Here is a 20,042-nt window from a genome sequence, read left to right on the forward strand (position 1 = left end):
TGAGGGCAAAGTAAAAGTGCCCCCCGGGAGCAGCGCTCTGCTGCTGCCGCCACCGCCGTCTCTGAGATGCTACAGTATCAGGCGGAGAAGAAAAGAAATGAGTTTGGAGTTGATGTACGCGCCGGAGCAGCAGTAAAAAGATATAAGATATCGACACGCTCAGCTGCATCTTGTTAAAAGCTTCCTGCGGGTTGGCAGAATGAAATCTTTATTTAAAATACACAAACTATCGTCAGGGGAGGAACGGAAGGGAAAACACTAAAAGGGCCAAACGCAATGCTTAACCCACCGGTATAAGCAAAAGAGGAGGAGAAGGGATGAGATTGGTTTGGGGCGAACGGAAGGGGGGCTGCCCTCCTTGCAGCCCAGACGCAAGCAGCCACCCGGGGAGTCGGTGTCTCCACTCAGCTTCGGAGAGAGACTTTCTCTTTGATGGTGATAATGATAGTTGCTTTGGTAGGGGAAAGGGACCTACGAACACCAGAAGCATAATTTGTGCTCACATTTGGGTGTGAATGATAGGAAAACGTGCCTCACCACCAGATCCACCGCAGCACTCTTTTAAGTGGTGGTAATATTATTTTATTATTGCCAGCCGGTGGCTTTAAAGGTGCATTATTTTAATGCATTATTAATTGTTTTCCCAGGGAGAGGAGGAAGGTGGGGATAGGGATTCTTATTCTTATTCTTATTCTTAATTCTTATTCTTATTATTATTAATAGCCAGGAGCTCGCTCGCTCCTTTCGCACACGCCGGGGAGCGCGGTGGAAGGAAGCAGCGCCGGGGGGAGGCGGGCGGCGGAGCGCGCCCCGCTACCGGGCTCGCTGCGCGGCTGCGGCGCGCACACGCGGGGCCCGGCGCAGCCCCCCACCGCTCCCTCCCCTCCCCGCCCCCCCCGGTCCCCATCACCCGCCGCCGAGCTGAAAGTTCCGCGGGCGGCTGCCGGCGCGGTCCCCGCCCGGAGCAGCACTCTGAGGCCGGCACCTCCCCATCCCCAGCTCCGCGGGGGCGGCGTAGCTCGGCGGCCGCCAAAGTTGCGGCGGGGCCGGGGGGCCGCCGCTGCTGCTAGCCATCAAGTGGCTCGTTAAGGAAATGCAGGTGAGCAGGCTGAGCGGCGGCGGGGGGCTGTGCGGGGCCCGGCGGGGAGCGCGCCCCCGGCCCGGCCCTCCCCGTCCCCCCGGGCCGCTCGCCTGCAGCCGGCGGTGCCTGGCACGGAGAGCGGGCGGCCCCCGCGCCCCCGGTGAGAGCCGCTCCACGGCGCTCCCCGCTCCGCTCCGCACCGCACCACAGCACACACACACACACACACACACACACACACACACACACGCACGCACGCACGCACGCACGCCCTCACGCCCACCCCACACCCCTCCTCCCCACCCCTCGCTCGCTCCCTCTCTCCTCCCTCTCCTTGCTCTTTCCCTCCTCCCTCCCTCTCTCTGCTGGCCTCATCGGAGAGAGTTGCAGGTACCTGTCCTCTCCCTTCCCCGCCAGCCGCCCCCCAGCAAATTTTAGGGTGCAGGTGCCTCGGGAGGGCTTTTTTTTTTTTTAAATCACCGGTAAAAAAAAAAAAAAAATCATTGGAAGGATGACTCTTTTGCAGGAGTGTGCTCTGAAAGCAGGGATACCCCCAAGGAGCTAGCGGCAGCGGCGCTGGATCCCACCAAAACAGAACTGCCTTATGTGGCATGTGCTTCTCTCTCTTTGCAGTTCCTTCTGGGCCTGTGTGGACTAGGGGCACAACGTGGCGCCTGACTGGCAGGAGGGGAAAGCGGAGACTCCTTCAGGTTTCCAAAGAGGTCCGAGCAGACTGCATTAGTAAGTAAATAACTCTATGCTAGATTTCTGTCCCTATGGTCTCCTGCTCCTCCAAATCTTTTCTTAGCATATACACACGCGCACGCACACACACACACATACACACCCACCCACCCCTATATGTGTGTCTGTGTGTATTTCTGCTTCTAAGTGACACCGTTCTGGTCAGAGAGGAACTTGGCTATGGTAACTTGAACTATTTTCAGTGGGAAAAGTGCATGAAGTGGTTTACTCATCTTTTATGAGAAAAGAAAATTGCAGGTGAATACTTGTGTAAAGAAACTGAGTGTGTCAAGTATTGTGTAATGTCTGCCTTAGTCTGGGTATAGGTATGTGATAGATTACAGACAAAATCTAAACAAAGACATGCTCCCTCAGGAGGGGTCTACAGCATGGTGTGACCTGCTAAGTAATGCCAGGTGACAGGGCATTCCGTTTAATGTACAATGTGCATGGATTATAGATTCTAAGAGTATTTTTGTCTGCATTCAGTTGTAAGCATTTTTAGTCCACATCTCTGAAGTTAGATTTTTTCATGAAGTTTTATACGTATAAAATATATGTATATTTTTTCTTCTAATGAGGATGACAGTTCCAGACAACAGCTTTGCTTTCTAAGTGCTTTTACAGGTCATATTCAAAGTACTGATGGCACTTTTTTAAATAGGTGTGAAAGATGTAGGGCAAACAAAAAGATAAACTCATTTAAGAGGGCTTCATTAACAGCAGGACTGAGGTTTGCTGGCTGAGCTGTAGAGTTGACAGAAGGCACAAAGATCAAATAAAGGTATGTCATGAAGAGTCTGCTGTTAGGTGTTGTTTAGCACTAAATGTATCTGTATCTGGGGAGGAGAACTTTAGTAGGTATTATTTCTCTCGGGACAGTGGACCCATTATTGACATTCGCTGCATCTCTGGTAGAGGAAACAGCTAGTACTAGTAGTTGAGGGTTAACTGTTTCCTAGGTAGAGGGAAGACATAAGGATGAAAAGTATGTCAATGAAAATATTCGCTCATGTTTGCTAATATCTAAATAAAACCTTTATGTTATGTCAGTAGAAATATAGTTGAGTCAGGTGTTTTGAATGTACTGGAAAGAATCAATAGCATTTCAGCATTTTTTCTCTATTCCTGCCAAATGGACTTGGATTTAAATTCTTCATGTATTATTGTATCTGTTGTAGGGACAATATGGATTTGAATTTTAATAAAATAAACTTTCTTTACAAATTCTTGACAAATTCAGGTTATTTTACAGTAGAAATTCAGAATAATAAATGGGTACTGTAAATAAACTATGCCACTCAAATCACTTGTGTATTATGTTTTTACTGTTCACCTAATCAGAATTAACTTGAGTCATTAGAAGCCATGCAACATGCATTTACAAGTGCATTTTATTAAGCATCTCAATGTGAAATAAGTGTTGCATTTGCAGGTGTAATTCAAAATCAATCACAACTAATAAATGTTGCCAGGAGTGAAAGTTTATTAGGGTCACATTAAATGCTTTTCTTTGTGAAGTAAAGAAATTAGTTTATGTCACAACAGTAAAGGTAATTAGACAAAATTTATTTAGGAAATTAATGTGACACAAGCAGGAAAGGCTAAATCTGCAGTAGCAGAAGGATGACATTCAGAGTTGCTTTCAGGTATTCATGATCTTAAAGCTAGGAATAACTATAAAGCATAGGCTACAAGTTCTGAGGTAGTGAATCAGGGTGACTTTCATATTGCATCACAGTACTCTTTGGGTAATTGACAGTAACATTTATGACAGAAAAAATGCCTGATGAACTTGTGAACTTGAAATAAAAGGATAACACATGCTGGCTTAGTAAGGAATGCTACAGTTATTGTTTCAGTACTATGAATTTATCTTTCAGTTAAAAACAAAGCTTTTTTTCCTTCTTTTTCTTTTTTTTTTTTTTTTTGAGTTGGTAACATTTGACATGGCTTATTGCTGTGTTGTATTCCCTGTGGGCAGAACATTAAAATAATAGATCCAGATAATTTGCATGAACTGTTTTGAGACTGCATACAGAGAAGTTTATTAGGTTAAGCTTTCTGTTCTGCTAGGTGGTCCCAAACATGCAGCATGCAATGTTGAATGCCCAACAAAGGGTCTATTTTTACAATATAAGAAAAAAGACTAGAATATATTTGACTAATCAGATAGGAACTACATTGTTTAGTTTAGGTTGAATCACAGCATACTTGACAGCTTTATTAGTTTAGAGCATAATCTTCACTATTTGTCTTTTGGATTTTCTTTAAATCTAGGATATCTCCTGGCAATACTTCAGTATCTGTGTGAAAAATGACTCGACACGTACTCCACTTTTGCTGTAATTACTACTTGCTACTGTGGAAAACGACCCGAGTCAAATCCTGGCAATTAAGTTTGATACATATTATATTGAATCATACATATATGTACAATCTTGATCATAATTTTGATATAGGAAAATGTCAAATCAAGTCCATCTAATTCAGAAGAACAACAGAGGACTTAAAAAAGACCTCTTGCTGTGAACACATAAAGTTGATAGAATGAAGTTGCATGTGTCAGCAGTAAGGTGTTTTATTATGCGATTGTTCTTGTTATTCAGATCAGATAATGGCCTGATGAAATATATAAGCAGTCTGCAGGGAATAAATGATTAATTCGTCTAACGTGTGCTTATTGTAGGGATTCTTACTAATAAAATCTTACATACCTGCATTAATTTGTGGTAGTAAAAGTCAAATAGCATTGTCTATATTAATATTAATCACTTAGTATACCAATGTACTACCAAACTTTGTGGTGATGATGGAAAAATTATGACAGACTATTCATTCTTTGTTACATGTGGCTTCACTGAAGAAACTGACAGTACACAAATAGTCCTGATGCCTGATAGCACAAAACTATTTTGAAATGGTGGATATGATAAACATCAAATAATACACAGATGTTTTAATCAGCTTGATTTGTGTGTCTTATTTTAACATCTTATAGAGCATTAATAACTTTTATGTGTATGGATGCTAATTCTACAGGTTCCAAGTAGTATAACAAGTTGGAGAAACTAAGATATCATTGGCTAAATTGGAAAACAGGCGAGTTCAGCATTTTGGGAAAGGTTACTGATACTTCTCATCAGTCCAAAGCTTGTTTAGTGTGAAAACAGATTGGTACCTGAATCCCACACATTTAGAGTAAGCTTAATAGATTTAGTATCACTTTGAAAACCTTGTAAGCAGCAAATGTTCTTGGCAGCAAATATAAATTTAACAGTGGCATTTATGCAGATGATCTGTAATTTAGGGTTGGATTTTGATATCTCTACTCAAGAAAAGTAGTTTTTTTCCTTCATTAGTAACCACAGGGATTCTAGGGAAACCAGTGGGGAGAAGGAAACATTCAGGGCATTCTTTAAAAAAAAAAAAAAAGAAAAGAAAAGAAAAGAAAAGAAAAAAGGCCATAGAAATATCTTGGATTCAAAAGTATTTGGGCTGGAGAATGCCAGTTTATGTGGGTTTGGATTTTTTTGCCGCACATATGTTATAAGGTCGTTAGTCCTACAAGTTTCTCAAAGAGTTTTTATGCTATCTCTCATTTTTCTAGACTTTCCACTTTGCAGTTTTGCATCTATAATCCTAATAGAAACTCTGATACAGTTAACAAGGGTTTTTATGTCACAGTGATAACAGAATGATGACAATAGGGTCACAAACTATTGACAAGGAGTGCATTCGGTCTATAATTTTTTGGACATATTTGATTGCGATGAAAAATGTTTAGTAGCAAACAGATGGATTTAAAATTCCAATAGGAAATAAGCAGTAGGCATGGATGAATTAATTCTCAAACAAGAATTAAGTGTACTTAATAATAAAGACTAAGAGAGGGGAAACATGCACACAAGAGTAGGCAAAAGGAATGCATAATTGGAGGGTTTTTTAGCATTCTTAATGCTGTTAGATGCTGTCTGATTTTCAGTTTATCTGTTCCGGTTACTTCTTTAATAAGACTCAGTATAAAACAATAACAGAAAAGCTAGCAATAAATGGAAAATCACAGAGAAATTACTACTTTATTGTCAATATGAGGATTGAATTACACATCTATTCTCATTTGTTGTCAATACTTGCAGAAATGGTCCTATTTCTTTTATATTTCTATTATATTAAATATGCTTTATTAAGAGAAAACTGTTGTGCAAGAAATCTCATTTTTTACATTCTGTATTTCTCTACTGTCAACTTTGTAACTACTAAAAAGCGGATTTTTGTGTCAATGCATAAGCTTAAGATCTAGTTGAATAAGATTTTAACTGAGTGGAGTCTGCAGAATCTGGTTTATAAAATCAATTTTGTAAAATTTCTGTCAGCAGTACTGTAAAATTTATCAAAACGCTAATGTGTCTTAAATGCTTTTAAATGCCTTTCAAGTTGTTTGCAATACTATTACACTTTCCAGATTATGCACTTACATTGTGCTGAAATGTACAATCAAGGTTTTAGAGATGTATTTGGAGAGAGATTTCTTGATGTGTATGCTTGCAATATAAAGAAGGCTCCAGATAGCCTGATGATTTTTTCCTAAGAATGCTGCGTGGAATTTTTTCCACCTGTAAGAAGCATGATCTCGTGTACTTACCAGTTAAAAGACAGATACATAAGATAGGCCCAGTCTTCTGCTTTCTCTAAACACTGGGTCTAGAAAAACATTCTCTATGTCAGTCAGTTCCATGCTTGTGTCTCATCTTGTCTTGAAAAGCTGGAAGGGTGTTTAAGTTGAATTCTTCAGTATGTTTCAGGATGGCTTTTCAAAAGGTAAGGTGGACATTTAGGTGCATATGGTGCATTCTGCTCTTCTGAATTTAAAAAATAAGAGCTATATACAATGGCTGTCAAGAAATTACTGTTTCGCCAAGCTGCTGCTCTTTATTTGGTTTTAGATTATGCAGCTCATTTGCAAAGAACACATAACACTGCCCAGCAGTGAAATGTTAAATGCTTGTGCTTTTTGTTCACAGTGTAAAGATGGATTGAAGAGTAAACTGTTTCAGCAAGGGTGATTGCCTAGTCTGTAAACATGAGGACTCAATGGTTTAATGGGATGTGGGACTATTTAGCTGTTCTAGTTATTACTGAAACTGTGTGAGTAAGGTAAACTCATATTTCCGGAGTGCTCAAGAAACCTCCCCAGCTGGTGAGCTTCTCACAGGGGGCAGAACAATTCCTTTATGATGATTGATTTAAGGTGAGCAACTTGAATAAAGGTCCTCTGGTGGCAGCAGGTTGGAAGTGTACACCAGGCAGTCTTCCGGGAGCTGTAATTCTTAAGGTTACTGCAGCAGAAGTAACTGCATAAGAACAATTGCATCTACTCTAGTCTGGAAGTAAAGTGATTTTTAGACTCTCATGCAGCAGTTTAACAGTCAATGTGGGAGTATGTCAGGCGAAGTAACTTTGCTCTACCTTTGATGCATTCTCGCCTCCCCCCCCGCCAATGTATCCTTCCTTGTGGTGCAAGACATACACTCTCAGCAGGCCCTGTACTACATAGGACAGCGTCTAAAGTAGTTCATGTATTCTTCTCACTCTCCTCATTCTTTTAGCCGAAAGTGGTTTTCTTCTATCTTTAGCAAAAAAGTAGTCCTCCACATTGTAACTAGATGTAACGTATCATATTAATTTAAAATCTAAAGGTTTGTTTATTTTTTTTTTCCCAAACAGGAGTTAAATAAGAACGTTTACACTATAATTTTTAAATCTACACTGAAAGACTTCATCTTAACCTTAAAGTCCGGCTTTGTGTTCAACTTCTGATGAAGTAACATACTTCAATACCTGCACTAAGTATAAGGGAGAGCAATGATGTAACTCCTACTTGGGTGGCTACAAAATTGCTGGCAGTAGCAAAAGGTAAATCAAAATGATGTCTGAATTGCCGTCGCTGTGGGTAGAAGGACATAAGGATATCCATCACATCAATTTAAAAATGACAGAAAAAAATCCTACAGGATAGTGCGTTGACTAAATCTTGAAAGATTTTCTTTTACATTGAAAGGAATGTACGGTGATGTAGTCTTAGGCAAAGCTCAATAGCAACACCAGTTCTCAATGGAAAGGGTTCAAAGACGAGAATCCATATGAGCTGTCCATGTCTGCATGAGTTGCTTTCCTTTTGTTATTGCAGCCATGAGGTTGCCAGATGGCATCCTCAGACTTCTTCAGAGAGATGGAAAACCATAAGGAGTGCTGTCTTCATCAAAAATCATAATAGTATCATGAAATTACAGTTGATACTTTTCTTCATCTAGGTTTTCCTTAAGGAAGTGTGTGTTTTTTTTGGCTGTTAATTATCGTGGGTTTTGACCATAACAGAAAAATGTTACCATGCTCATGCATTAGTAGTATGAACCATTAGCAGTATGAACTGTCAGTATAGCTAGGATATTAGAGTTCATACCATAAGAAGTCAGACTTGAAACCTGTTTTGAGACCTGTAAAATTCTTGTAGTGGGAGAAATGTGCTGGGAGAGGCTTGACTAACATTAAATCATTATTACTGAAATATCCTACATATGCTAGTAGAAGTATTTGAGGAATATACGAAAAATTCTCTTAAGAGGAAATTTAGTTACCTTTTTTACACTTCTGCAATCCTCTGCAAATATGTAGGTATGGATAAATAATAAAAGTGAATTTCAAATAATATATTGCATGTAGCCTGTAATATGATTTGTGTGCCTACTGTTCAAAAAAATATTCCTAATGAAAAGTTGTATTAATCATTGGTATTCCTTCACAAATGGAAGTCTGCCCAGCAAAACGTGACATTAATTTCAAATTTGACATTAGTAGATTTAGGCTGGCATCATCAACATACCAACTGGAGTACTTTAAAAAAACAAAAACCAAAAAAACAAACCAAAACCTGACGCGTTAATATAGTGATAACCTATGTTCTCCTTTGGATAATTTAGCCACTTCTTCAGTTTTAAGCACAATTGTTCTGTGAAATTGTCCTTTCTCCATATGAATAAAAGATATACTAATGGCTTTTTCACACAACTTAAGTAAGTCCTGATCTTCTTTTTTTTTTTTTTTTTTTTTAAGAATGCTAGGCAGCTAGACCTGAAAAGCTGCACAAATGCATTTACCTGTTTTTGCAGAGCATAGGCTTTGAAATGGGCCATATGGTTGACTTGACTCCTCTTTTTCTCTGTGAACCCAGCTTGCTCTGACAATTCAGTGAAGCTAAGATCTGTTAGTGAGGTTGGAGATTCTTTTGTCAAATGCCTCAGCTAGGAAGGGTACAATGGACTACAAAGCTTCAAGAGCAGCCAAAAGGTATGTAGGTCACCAAACCTGGGTAACCAAACACTGTTAACCATGCTCCCTATATCCATTATTTGGTCTTTTGAAAAATTAATTTGTCCAGTTAGAATTGGGTCAGCAGCATACAATAGGTGTTATTTGGAAGAACTGAGAAATAGTTTGAAAGCAGAATCAAATTATTTTCTTCTGCATTTTTAGAACAAAGTGCAGTGGGCTTCCTGTGCAGTTTGTTTTTGATTTTCCATTCTAATGGAAGTATAAGAAAGGATGCAAAGTAGTGCAAAAGTCATGTTAGCTACCGGAGGCCATTGGGTGGAATAAAGTGGTCAGGAAGTGTGGTTTTTTTTCTGTGCAATCTGTAGTAAAAAATATTCTGGAATTGAGTAATTTCCTGAGCAGCTTTCAGATAGGTTGTGGTGCTCTGCCAACCTAATCAGAATGCATGATTACTCCTATTTTAAAATCTCTTTCCTTTGAGAGCCCCATATAGGTAATTTGTTTTCTGTTCTAGGAGTATTAGAGAAAAGTGTATTTGGCACAACAGTATTAAGTTGTCTTGCAGCACCTGTTTTTCCTTATCAACTGTAGGTTTCCAGAGGTTTCTATAGGTGTGGAAATGAAGTCCCTGGATGTTCCCATTATCATATTCTGTAGAGGATCATAAATTAGAAAGTATCCAAATGTAGTTGTGCTGAGAATCACCTTTTTTTTCTCATCATGGAGGCCAGACTTTCCCAGCATTCCCCATCTTCCCCTTTTTCATACCCTTCCTCTGCAGAAGGCTAGAACGTGGATAAAATGTCTGATTATTTTGAAATTAGCTCATATCTCAGATTTCTGTTCTTTCTCACTGATCCTGAGGATAGTGACCATTTCTCCTTGGGTAAGAATTCTCTTTCAAGTAGGGTGATGTCCTTAACTTCCTTACTTTGTTTTTCCTAGAACTGATAAAAATGAGAGAGGGAGCACTCCAGCTTACATAAATATCAGATGTTTCCTAATGTAGGATGAGAGATGAAGAAGTAACTGATAGTATTCTGCTGGAGTTACAGAATTAATAAGGTAGACATTTATGAATGTTGGGATAAGTTAGGTGTATCGATGTCTTTGGGCAACACTCAAGTGCAGTTATACAGATTATATCCTTTTCTCCCCTTCCTCCCCCTACTCTGACAGGTGCTGGTTGGCTTGAGAACATAATGGGGACGGAGAAGGAAGCCCATGAATATTCCTGTCTGTTCAGTGTTCTGCTGATTTTATTAATCATCAGTGCTGAACAAATTAAAGAAGGATTGAATTGTGACATTTATTTCAACATTTCTTGGTTACTTAAATAAGATTTTGTAAAAAAAAATGCAATGTATGTATTTATATATTTTAAAAAAGGGATTGTTAGAAGATAAATGACGAGGATGGAAAGGTAAGGAAAGTGAGGGCAGAAGATGTGTAAGTAATGGAAATGGAAGAAATCCTCAGCAATGAAAGGAATCCCATTATTCAGGGCTCTGGTGCAGTGTCAAGCCAGATGACACTTTCTTTAATCATTGGGGATGAGATTTAGTTACAGAATCATAGAATGTCCTGAGCTGGAAGGGACCCGCAAGGATCATTGAGTCCAACTCCTGTCCCTGCATAGGATAACCCCAAAATTCACACCATATGTCTGAGGGCATTGTGCAAATGCTTCTTGAATATTGTCAGGCTTGGCGCCGTAACTACCTCCCTGGGGAGCCTGTTCCAATGCTCCACCACCCTCTGCATGAAGAACCTTTTCCTAATGTCCAACCTAAACCTCCCCTGGCATATCTCCCTGCCGTTCCCTCAGGTTCTATCATTGGTTGCCAGGGAGAAAAGATCAGCGCCTGCCCCTCCTCTTCCCCTTGTGAGGAAGCTGGAGACCACAATGAGGTCTCCCCTCAGTCTCCTCTTCTCCAGGCTGAACAGACCAAGTGACTTCAGCTGCCCCTCATACAGCTTCCCCCCTAAACCCTTCACCACCTTGGTAGCTCTCCTCTGGACACTCTCTAGTAGCTTTGTATCCTTTCTGTACTGTGGCACCCAAATCTGCACACAGTACTCAAGATGAGGCCACACCAGTGCAGAGTAGAGCGGGACAATCACCTCCCTCGACTGGCTAGCAATACAGTGCTTGATGCACCCCAGGACATGGTTGGCCCTCTTGGCTGCCAGTTGCCTAACCATAGGTGGCTCATGCCTTTGTAGATGCCCTGAGGTATCTGCTCAGCCCCAGGCTACTGTTCTCTTATACCATATCTGCCAGTCCCATACAGGGATTTCAGAAAACGAAGAACATACACAATTGCACATTTATCTGTGTTTAGGATTATGAATTGCACATATTTATATTCTGATGTTATATCTAGAACTTTGCCTTTCCTCCTTGCCTTTCTGAAAGGCAAGGATTTTTTCATGTTATGCTAATTATATCTGAAGCTAACAGAGAGAGCTCCCTTAATCAACACTTGTGCTTAACTATCAGCATAATTAGATTAATTATATTTTGGAGACATCCTAGAAATCCTATCATGCATGTATGCATCTGTGTGTGTTGGAAGTGACATCATCCTTGTCTTCATATTCTGAAACAAGCTTATTTGTTGTTTTTTGTTTGTTTGTTTTGTTTTCATTTTTTCCCCTTTTCATAGATGATACACAGATTGATGGAGTCCAAAAGCTTATGCTACTAACTACAGTCCATCCACAGAATCAACTTCTGTGCTTTCCTGCTCTGACACCATGATGGTGCCTCTGAGGCAAGGCACAGGGGCACTGCAAAAGTGACAAACTGTGTAATGTCACACTGCCTTTTTTATTTGCTGCTTTGGTAGATCACCTTTTTCTGTTTCTTGGAAAGGAAGGATGGACCTAGGGATCTATGTAATATCATTATGCTGAGGTGGGGTGTGTTTTCTGTTTTTGCATTATTCACATCTTGACCATTATGCAGCCAGTAAAGATTACTGGCAGTAATATTTTGTCCTGAGGTCAGGGCTATTGATTTTGGAGTATAAGCAGAGCTGATATGATAGATCTTATGGTAATAATTCTATTTGCATTTAACTTTTAACATCATTTGTTTGGGACAAAAAGTTCGAGATATATGAATATGCATTTACTGAAGTTATTTAGATATTATGTTCATTAAATGATTGTTGCAAAAGACATTCTAAGTGTTCTGCTTGATAACAGGGGTATTGGGAATAGCATACATGAGAGACTGCTCTTATAGATGAAGGTCTCTGTCTGTAACCTGTCTATCAAGGTTTTAGAAAGGCAAGAGAACAGATCTTGTTTGTAAGCCAGAAACATTTTCCATAAACAGAAGATGAAGTGATCTTCAAAAGTATGCCAATAATCACAAAGAATAGAGCAGTTTCATAAGCAAGAAAAAGGATCCAAGAAAACCTTAGTCTGTATCGTTTAATCTAATTTTATTAATATAAATGGCCCTAAGCAGTATTACATCCCTGTAGGATGGTATCCCAGCTCATGCAAACTGTAACGTCTGTTCGTGGTGTTTCACTGGCTGTCTACATTTTACTAACTTGAGGAAATAAAACAAAAATAAAATAAATTATGCCAAGTTGAGATTTTCATAACTTAACCTCACTCTATGTCTCTGGAAGTCGTACAGTATCATTTGTTGTCATTTATGTCTGAATCATATAAAAATTGTGATCCAGGTGGAACTTGAGGGATAATGAAGAGGATGACTAATAATTATGATAATAATAATAATAATGGTGATGCCTTCTGATTGAGTGAGAGCGAGACCACATTGTGAAGCTCAGAGGAAGTAGATTTTTTTTCTTGTGTAGTACTCAAGGAGGAAATACAGGAACAAAGAGAAAAATGTAATGCTTCTTTTCTGTGTGCTTTGCTATTAAGTTTTCTTTTTAGCAGTGTTAGGAGGGAACTAAGATGAGAAGGCTACCTTGCAGAAGCACGTCTGCAGTGACTTTTCTTTTCCCTCCTTATTTGTAGCAGCTAAATCTCACTATTAACTAAAAATACAATTTTTAAAATCAGTTCTTACATAAGCAGATATGGTAATTTCCAAAGGGTTTTTATGTGGTAATGGCTACAATAATGTTAACAGTGATCTGAGCTTATTTCACCAAAGTTTCTTTGAACAAGAAGTATTATGTTACTGGTTGCAGCTTGAGTTCTGCTTCTTATTTTCTGGTACAATGCCGTGGTTTTTTTTTTTTTTCTGTTTTTTTTTTTTTTTTGTGGGGGTGGCAGGGGAGAGGATATGTTGGTATACATGTGGGAACACCTAGTGATTGTACTGTCTCATCATGTCTGTTGTATTAATTTTGAATTGCTAAATGAACATTTTAAGTCACTGCAAAGTACAGTATCACCTTCATCTTCTCCTTATCCAACACTTCCTGTTAGAACCTTTGAACTTCTTTGTCAGGGAGAAATAGCAATAATTCTTGGTCATATGTGGCTTGGACACCATCTATACACTTTTGTAAAGTAGAAAATGGTGTAGTTGTGAAACCTGTTATATTGCATTAGGAAGTTAGTTCTTAATAATGCTGTCTAATGGTATGGAGTTATACTGCTAATTTAAAAAAAAAGCTAAATGTCTGAGTTATTAACTAACTTGGACAGGAAATTTTTTAACTTTTGTTTATGGCAGCAGAGGATGAATCGAAAAGAGAAACAAGCACCACTGTACTGCTTGCATACTGCTTGCATACTGCTTGGCTTATGATGAGGACAGAGGCATACATTCCCTCTGCACTCAGGGAGAATTTTCTGTGGAAAAAATCAGGTTGATCATGCAAGTCCATTGCTTTCTGCTGCCTGTCTTTACAAGATGAAAGCTACAGAAGCTTCTTTAGTGGTCAGGAACAAGGAGTCAGAGAAACTAGAGCTGATTTAAAAACCTGCATTGGTTTCCCCTTCAAGGGATCAGTGGCTGCTCGTATGTTGGGGGCAAGCCTGTGCCCTCTTCCATGGTAATGGCTCCAGTGGAGTGAAACGCCCGGAGAATCTGTGCTAAGAACATAGGTGAAAAGTGCCTCTTTCCTGTGGAAATTTTGAAATATGATGATCATTTGATTAAAGCTGTCTGTAACTAGTCAAGTAAAAGGAAGCATATCTTGATGAGAATTTGTGAAGGCTATCTTGTTCAGCTTGTTTATCTTGCTTTCAGTCAAAGTGGGTAATGAGGTGGGAAGTAGCTCAGAGAGTTTTCCTCTCTTGAACTTTGGAAAGAGCAAACAGTTAAAGAATGAAGTGTGTGTGTGTGTCCCTGGTATTTTTTTCCATAGTCCATATTTAAAATTAGTGTAACTCTTTTTGTTTCAACATCCTTATACAGAAATGCCTTTCATATTTTTGTCCATTTGTAAAATGTATTCCCATTGTAATACCTAAGTAGGAAAAGATGACATATAAGGGTAATTTGAATTTTATCTAGTAAAGCCCTGTAGAAATGAGAACTGGTAAAATGTGAAAACAAGGTGTTTAAACAGTTGTATTTTTCTATTTCTTGTTACAGAAAAAAAAAAAAGTCAAGTGTGACAGATGTGCTCAGACCTTAGTGGAACAGTAGCTGAAGTGTTAATTGGATTATATTTCCCTGAACATCTCTTTTAATCCCTATAGCCCTTTATTTGCCTGCAGAAGAACTACTGTGTATTTTAAGTTGTAAATAAGAAAACAGGAGTAGTAGGGAGTACCAAATTGGGCAGTTTGATAAAGCAAAGATATCCACTCAAGAGGAGCGTGTTAAACTGCTTCTAACAAGTATCAGTTTGTGCCTTCCATCAGTAAAGATTTCACAAGGAAGGCAGTGGATGGGAACCTGAAGGAAAGGATACAATTTTTTTCTCACCCCCCCTGGGATCAGGAATCAAGTCTTTGTCTCATCTTTTTTACAAGGTAGTTCCAGCAGGCTTTTTCTTCCCCTCTTACAACTTTTGCAATATATTTTGAACTCTAGATTAATTATGAATATACAAATTAATGTGGTTGGTATATCCCAGTAGCAGCAGGCAAATCTTATTCCCAAAACTACATTGAAAAAGGAAGTTATTGTAATACACACCATGAGTAAATTCATGGAGAAACAGAATATTTTTCCCCAAAATGTTAAATTGGAGTGTTAATTCAACTATGTAACAGTTTTAGAGTAAGTCTTGTAAAGTGAGATATAATTGTCCTTGCTATTTGCTTTCATGATGGTGTTTGAAAACAACATTCTCATCATTAGAGTGTTAGAATTATTGAAAATACAGAGGAAATCTCCGTAATTCCAGCAATGCGTATTCCAAACTGAAACTGTTCAAGCCTTTCTAGTAAGTTTATATTTATTTAAGTACTAATTGCTCATTTAATTATTATATTCTTATGGTGATCAGTAGTTATTTTTTGTTTGGAGAAGGCTATAACATAATTTTTATATATGCTTCTCAGGAAATACTGACACATAGCACGTTCCTCTTTCCCCCCTGCCCCTATGTAATCATTGGAAAGATTTCAAAAAGTGGTAATTAAAACATGTGTGCACTTCTAGTGTGTGAACACACACATCATTATTAAATATAGCAGTGTGCATTAATTAATTTCATTGTGTTATATTAATCAAATACTTGCAGTGGCAAGCACAGATAATGTATAAAATAAGAAGAGCCAGCAATATTCAGGTCATAAGCTACTATTGTACAAGCAAATATGAATCTTAGAGGATAATAGCCTCCATGTTAATCATAGGACACCTGGGACCAGGTGGCATTGTTAATGCATTGCTAGCAAGAATACTTTCTCATGTGCTTCTTTTATACAAGTTCATCACCAGCTAGAAAACGTAAGTAGTCAGTCAAAGTTTACACAGTTTGAGCGAGTGGTTTTGTTTTCTTTGCAAGAGTATATGGTGCATGTATTGTCAAGTCTGTAAACAGAAACAGCAGAATCTACTAACTACTGCAGAAATAGCCATTCAAAACATTTTCAACATAAAATGAGTCATTTTTTATACTCACGAAGATGACAGTATGGTCATAAGTATGTTGTAAATTGCAGACTGTTTTGTTTTCTGGCAGCATCTCAGATTACTCCAAACCCTGTTGCCTGGCTCACTAATGTAGACTTAGTTATCTGACCATGTTTTTCAAGAACGAATGCTTTTCTTGTTATATAGTTAGTTAAGCAAAAGTATGCAAAAGTTCATACATAAGTATGAGATAAGTAGATACATACTTTTACAGAAAGTATGAGATAAGTAGATACATACTTTTACAGAAAGTTACAAAATTATATGAAGTTCTATATTTGGCCTGAAGTGCTGTAGGACAGAGAGTATCCTACATATGCAGTACAGTACAATAATGTGTTATCATCATTTGATGTTTTGAATGTAACTTTACTATTTTTGATCTATTTATGTATTTTTAGATTATGATGAAAAATTAAGATGTAGTTACTTACTAGTTCATTTGAAGTTATTTGAACAATAAGAGAAGTATTTTAATATAAAATATTTTAATTTGCAAATGCATGTTTCAGCTACCATAGAATTCAATATGGGTATATATACATGTTCTCAGAGGTTTGCATGTGTACTGAAGCTAGTGTTACATACAGAAGCAAAGTTCAACTAGCCCAAGATTTATTTAGTATTTGTTTCTTCTTTCGAAAGAGGAACTAGTACAATAAACACCATTATACATGTCATGAATCACAGACCTCTGTTTTTTCTGGTGGAACTATGTAATCCATGCAACTGGAAATCTATAAATATTATGAAACTGCCATAAAATATGACTTAATATTTATGTGTTTTTTGTTTTTTTTTTTTTTTTTTTTAAGTTATATATATAGTCTGAAAAATCTCAGAAGTGCAAGAGCTAGGTTATTGTGAACTGGGTCAGAATGGGAAGAGACTGTATAAAGAAGCTTCCACATATTCTGTTCTTGCTGCATTCGGGTATTATTGTTTTGGTACTACAAACAGTAGTGCATGAGAATATCTGAACTCAAAGCACTAGGGGAGAGTCACAAAAATAATAAAACTATGAATAATATGGAATAATAACAAATACCTACAGGGGTACTTTTAGGTTTGAATTTTTATCCAGTCCATTTACTGCCTGTAGATAGGAGCAGGAGAGAATATAGAAGAGGAAAAATCTGTTCTGTTTGAATAAGAAAATGTGATTGTAAAGCCATGCAAACTTTGTATAAGTATAATGGAAATACGCATCAGAAACTGCTTACTGGGAAAGGAGCTAGATTTCAGATGTACTGTTAGATACATTAGATCATTCCCTTCAACTTGCAAAACCACCAAGGAGGATTAACAGAAAATGATAGAAGCTACCACTGAAGGGGAATAAAGTCTTCCTTGGATATACTGTCTCATCAGCTCAGTTTTAGGGTGGCCATAAAAAGAGGATAACCTTAATTATGGAAATTGCTACTAGAAACCTCTTATAATGTTTGAATAGGATAACAGTTGCTCCTACAAACTTAATTTCAGTGCTAAGTAGGTGGCTTAATAATGGGTCCTCTAGTCTCAATTTCCTGCCTCGAAATCCAACTTGAGGAGAAAAGTGAAAAATTCTTCTGGTAGCCTGGTGGGTGGGGATAGGCCAGTTTTTGCAGTTCCAGGATCTACATCATAAAGCATGGCAGCTGCTCTTCAAATATAGAGACTATGAAATCAACATGATGTAAGGAGCCCTTGGGCTTTGTACTCAGCAGAAATGAGTACCAAGTCCCAGGTCCTGCTGATGAAAAAACCTTCCATGATTCTGCTTTATATTTAGATTCTTGAAGATGTGGTGGAATGATGATTAGGGAGACTGAGAAATTACTGATTTTTTTTTTTTCTCAGTCAAAATAGATCAAATGTTGTTAAGTGCCACTTACTTTAACTGAAATATTTATTCTTTGTTTATGAGTGAATTCTTGTTAATGGTCATGAGCCACTGTCATACAAACCAACAGCAATTCAGTTGGTTTGCAATTCAGTTTAAGATGCAGATTCTTTTTAGGCTGCTAGTCTTTCCTGTAGTACACCAAAGCATATCGTAGACATGTAGAAGTGAGGCTGACCATTCAAGAAACATGTCGCTTTTATAATACGACTCTAAAAAGATCTTCTGTCTCTTCTGTGTCTCAGATTATTATAACTATGAAACCTTCACATTGTTTAAGATACCTTTGTAATAAAGCACCAAATGTTCTAGTTCCAAGCACTTTTAATTCTAGAGCAAAAATATCTGTTGACTTCAATGAAAGTTAAATAGAACTCAGAACACCTTAAAAGACAAATACTGTACTTGTACTTTTTCTGAATAATGTCATGTTTACCTTTTTTTGATGTTATTTTGCTCCATTATCTCTCTTTCTTTGGAAGGTATTTATTTGCATGGATATTACCTATTTTTAACTTCTACTGTCAAAGTGCCTTGTCTAGAGAAAAGAATTTTATTGAACTTTGAAAAATCACTCACCTATTAAAAGTATTAAAGTCTTACACATTAATGTATAATTAACAGTTACAATGACTCGTAGTTTAGCAGCACAGATTCAATTAACTTATATATAGAAATTAAGGTGTTAATTAAGATTTTAGTTTAAGTTGAAGTTCCTATGCTGGTTTTCAAACATAACTTTTGAAAAATATATGATGAGAACTGGAGAACATGATTAAATTGGTATTTTTTTTCCTGTTGAGGTTGACATATGGTTTGAATTATAAATGATGAAAACCAGTATTATTTAAGTAATTAAGTCAAGCTGTTCTGAGACATTGAAAGAGAAATCTACACAATGTTTTTTCTTTCCCCTGACAACGTAGAAGTAAAATCTTTATATATTTACCTCTCTGAAATGCAAATGGTAAAGTATGGAAATAACTTCTTTCTTTTAATTTGCTGATGTTGAAATCTTTCTTCAAAATAAAATTTATCTTTCAGTATAGGGACACCAAATTATTGTATCCCAGGCATATTGTTACTTTGCAAGACTTTTGAGTTGGTAGAGCATTTCTGATACCTCGTTAGAAGAATAACTGTGGTAGTGGTGTGACCTTGTAATACTATGATGTCTTTCACTCAGTGATTTGATCAGTTAAATGGGTCAAGCTAAGAAAATTGTAAGCCATTTATTCAACTTATGCTGTTAGTCAGTGAACTTTAATCAGATATCAAATGACTTGAGAAAAACAGCAATTTATAATAAATGTCTGTCAATTTAAAAATATTCTCTGATTGGAAAGAATTTTCCAGTCTCAAAATCTTGTGTTATGTCATCCTCCAAATAAACAATATTAAATGGCAAGTGTCTCTCTTAAATAAGGGGGACAGTGGCAGGATTCTGTATACAAGTCTCCTTTATGGCTTACTTATATTTAAAGATATTTATGCAACCCAATAAAAAAAAGTAAAGATTAAGTAGTACAATGCACAGTATTACTGATACAAACGACTTGTTTATAAAAGAAGAAGGTGGTAGGGTTTGTTTTTTTTGGGGGTGCAGGGAGAAGAAGGTAACACAAATTCAACTGTAAAAAAGTTGTATGTGGTTTTTTTTTTATTTTAAGAGTGCTTGGTATTCAGGAGTGGGGTTTAACAGCTAAAATAGGAGCCAAAAGATAATGATCTTAATGCACTTACCTTCAGTTGAAAATGACATCTGAGATCACTTTTGACTTAATGACCCTCAACTACAGTATTGATTCCTGGTCAAAGTGCTGAGAGTAAGAGTTGCAATTTTAGAGTTCCTGATGATACATTCATGTTACTCCTTTCATCCAAGAGAATCCTGTCACGTGTAACAAACTATATGCTTTGTTAACTTCAGTTAGAATGTGTTGTTCTTCTGAAATGAAGAAATA

General features: G+C 37.7%; 1 protein-coding gene across 13 annotated transcripts in view; it reads left to right on the forward strand.

Annotated features, from left to right (window-relative positions):
- Positions 1–1,037: 1,037 nt before the first annotated feature.
- Positions 1,038–20,042, forward strand: part of PTPRD (protein tyrosine phosphatase receptor type D) — a 1,305,401-nt gene continuing 1,286,396 nt past the window's right edge. For 12 of the 13 annotated variants that reach the window (XM_087741446.1, XM_087741430.1, XM_087741437.1 and 9 more), the window contains exons 1-2: positions 1,419–1,471; positions 1,715–1,822. The gene's annotated coding sequence lies outside the window, so the exon portion shown is untranslated. Of the gene's footprint in view, positions 1,100–1,418; positions 1,472–1,714; positions 1,823–20,042 lie in introns of those variants that run through there. The other variant, XM_087741431.1, reaches the window with a different exon arrangement.

This window comes from Nipponia nippon, unplaced genomic scaffold, assembly GCF_047370975.1.
Source record: "Nipponia nippon isolate SJK-2023a ecotype South Korea unplaced genomic scaffold, ASM4737097v1 scaffold_8, whole genome shotgun sequence".
Lineage (NCBI taxonomy): Eukaryota > Metazoa > Chordata > Aves > Pelecaniformes > Threskiornithidae > Nipponia > Nipponia nippon.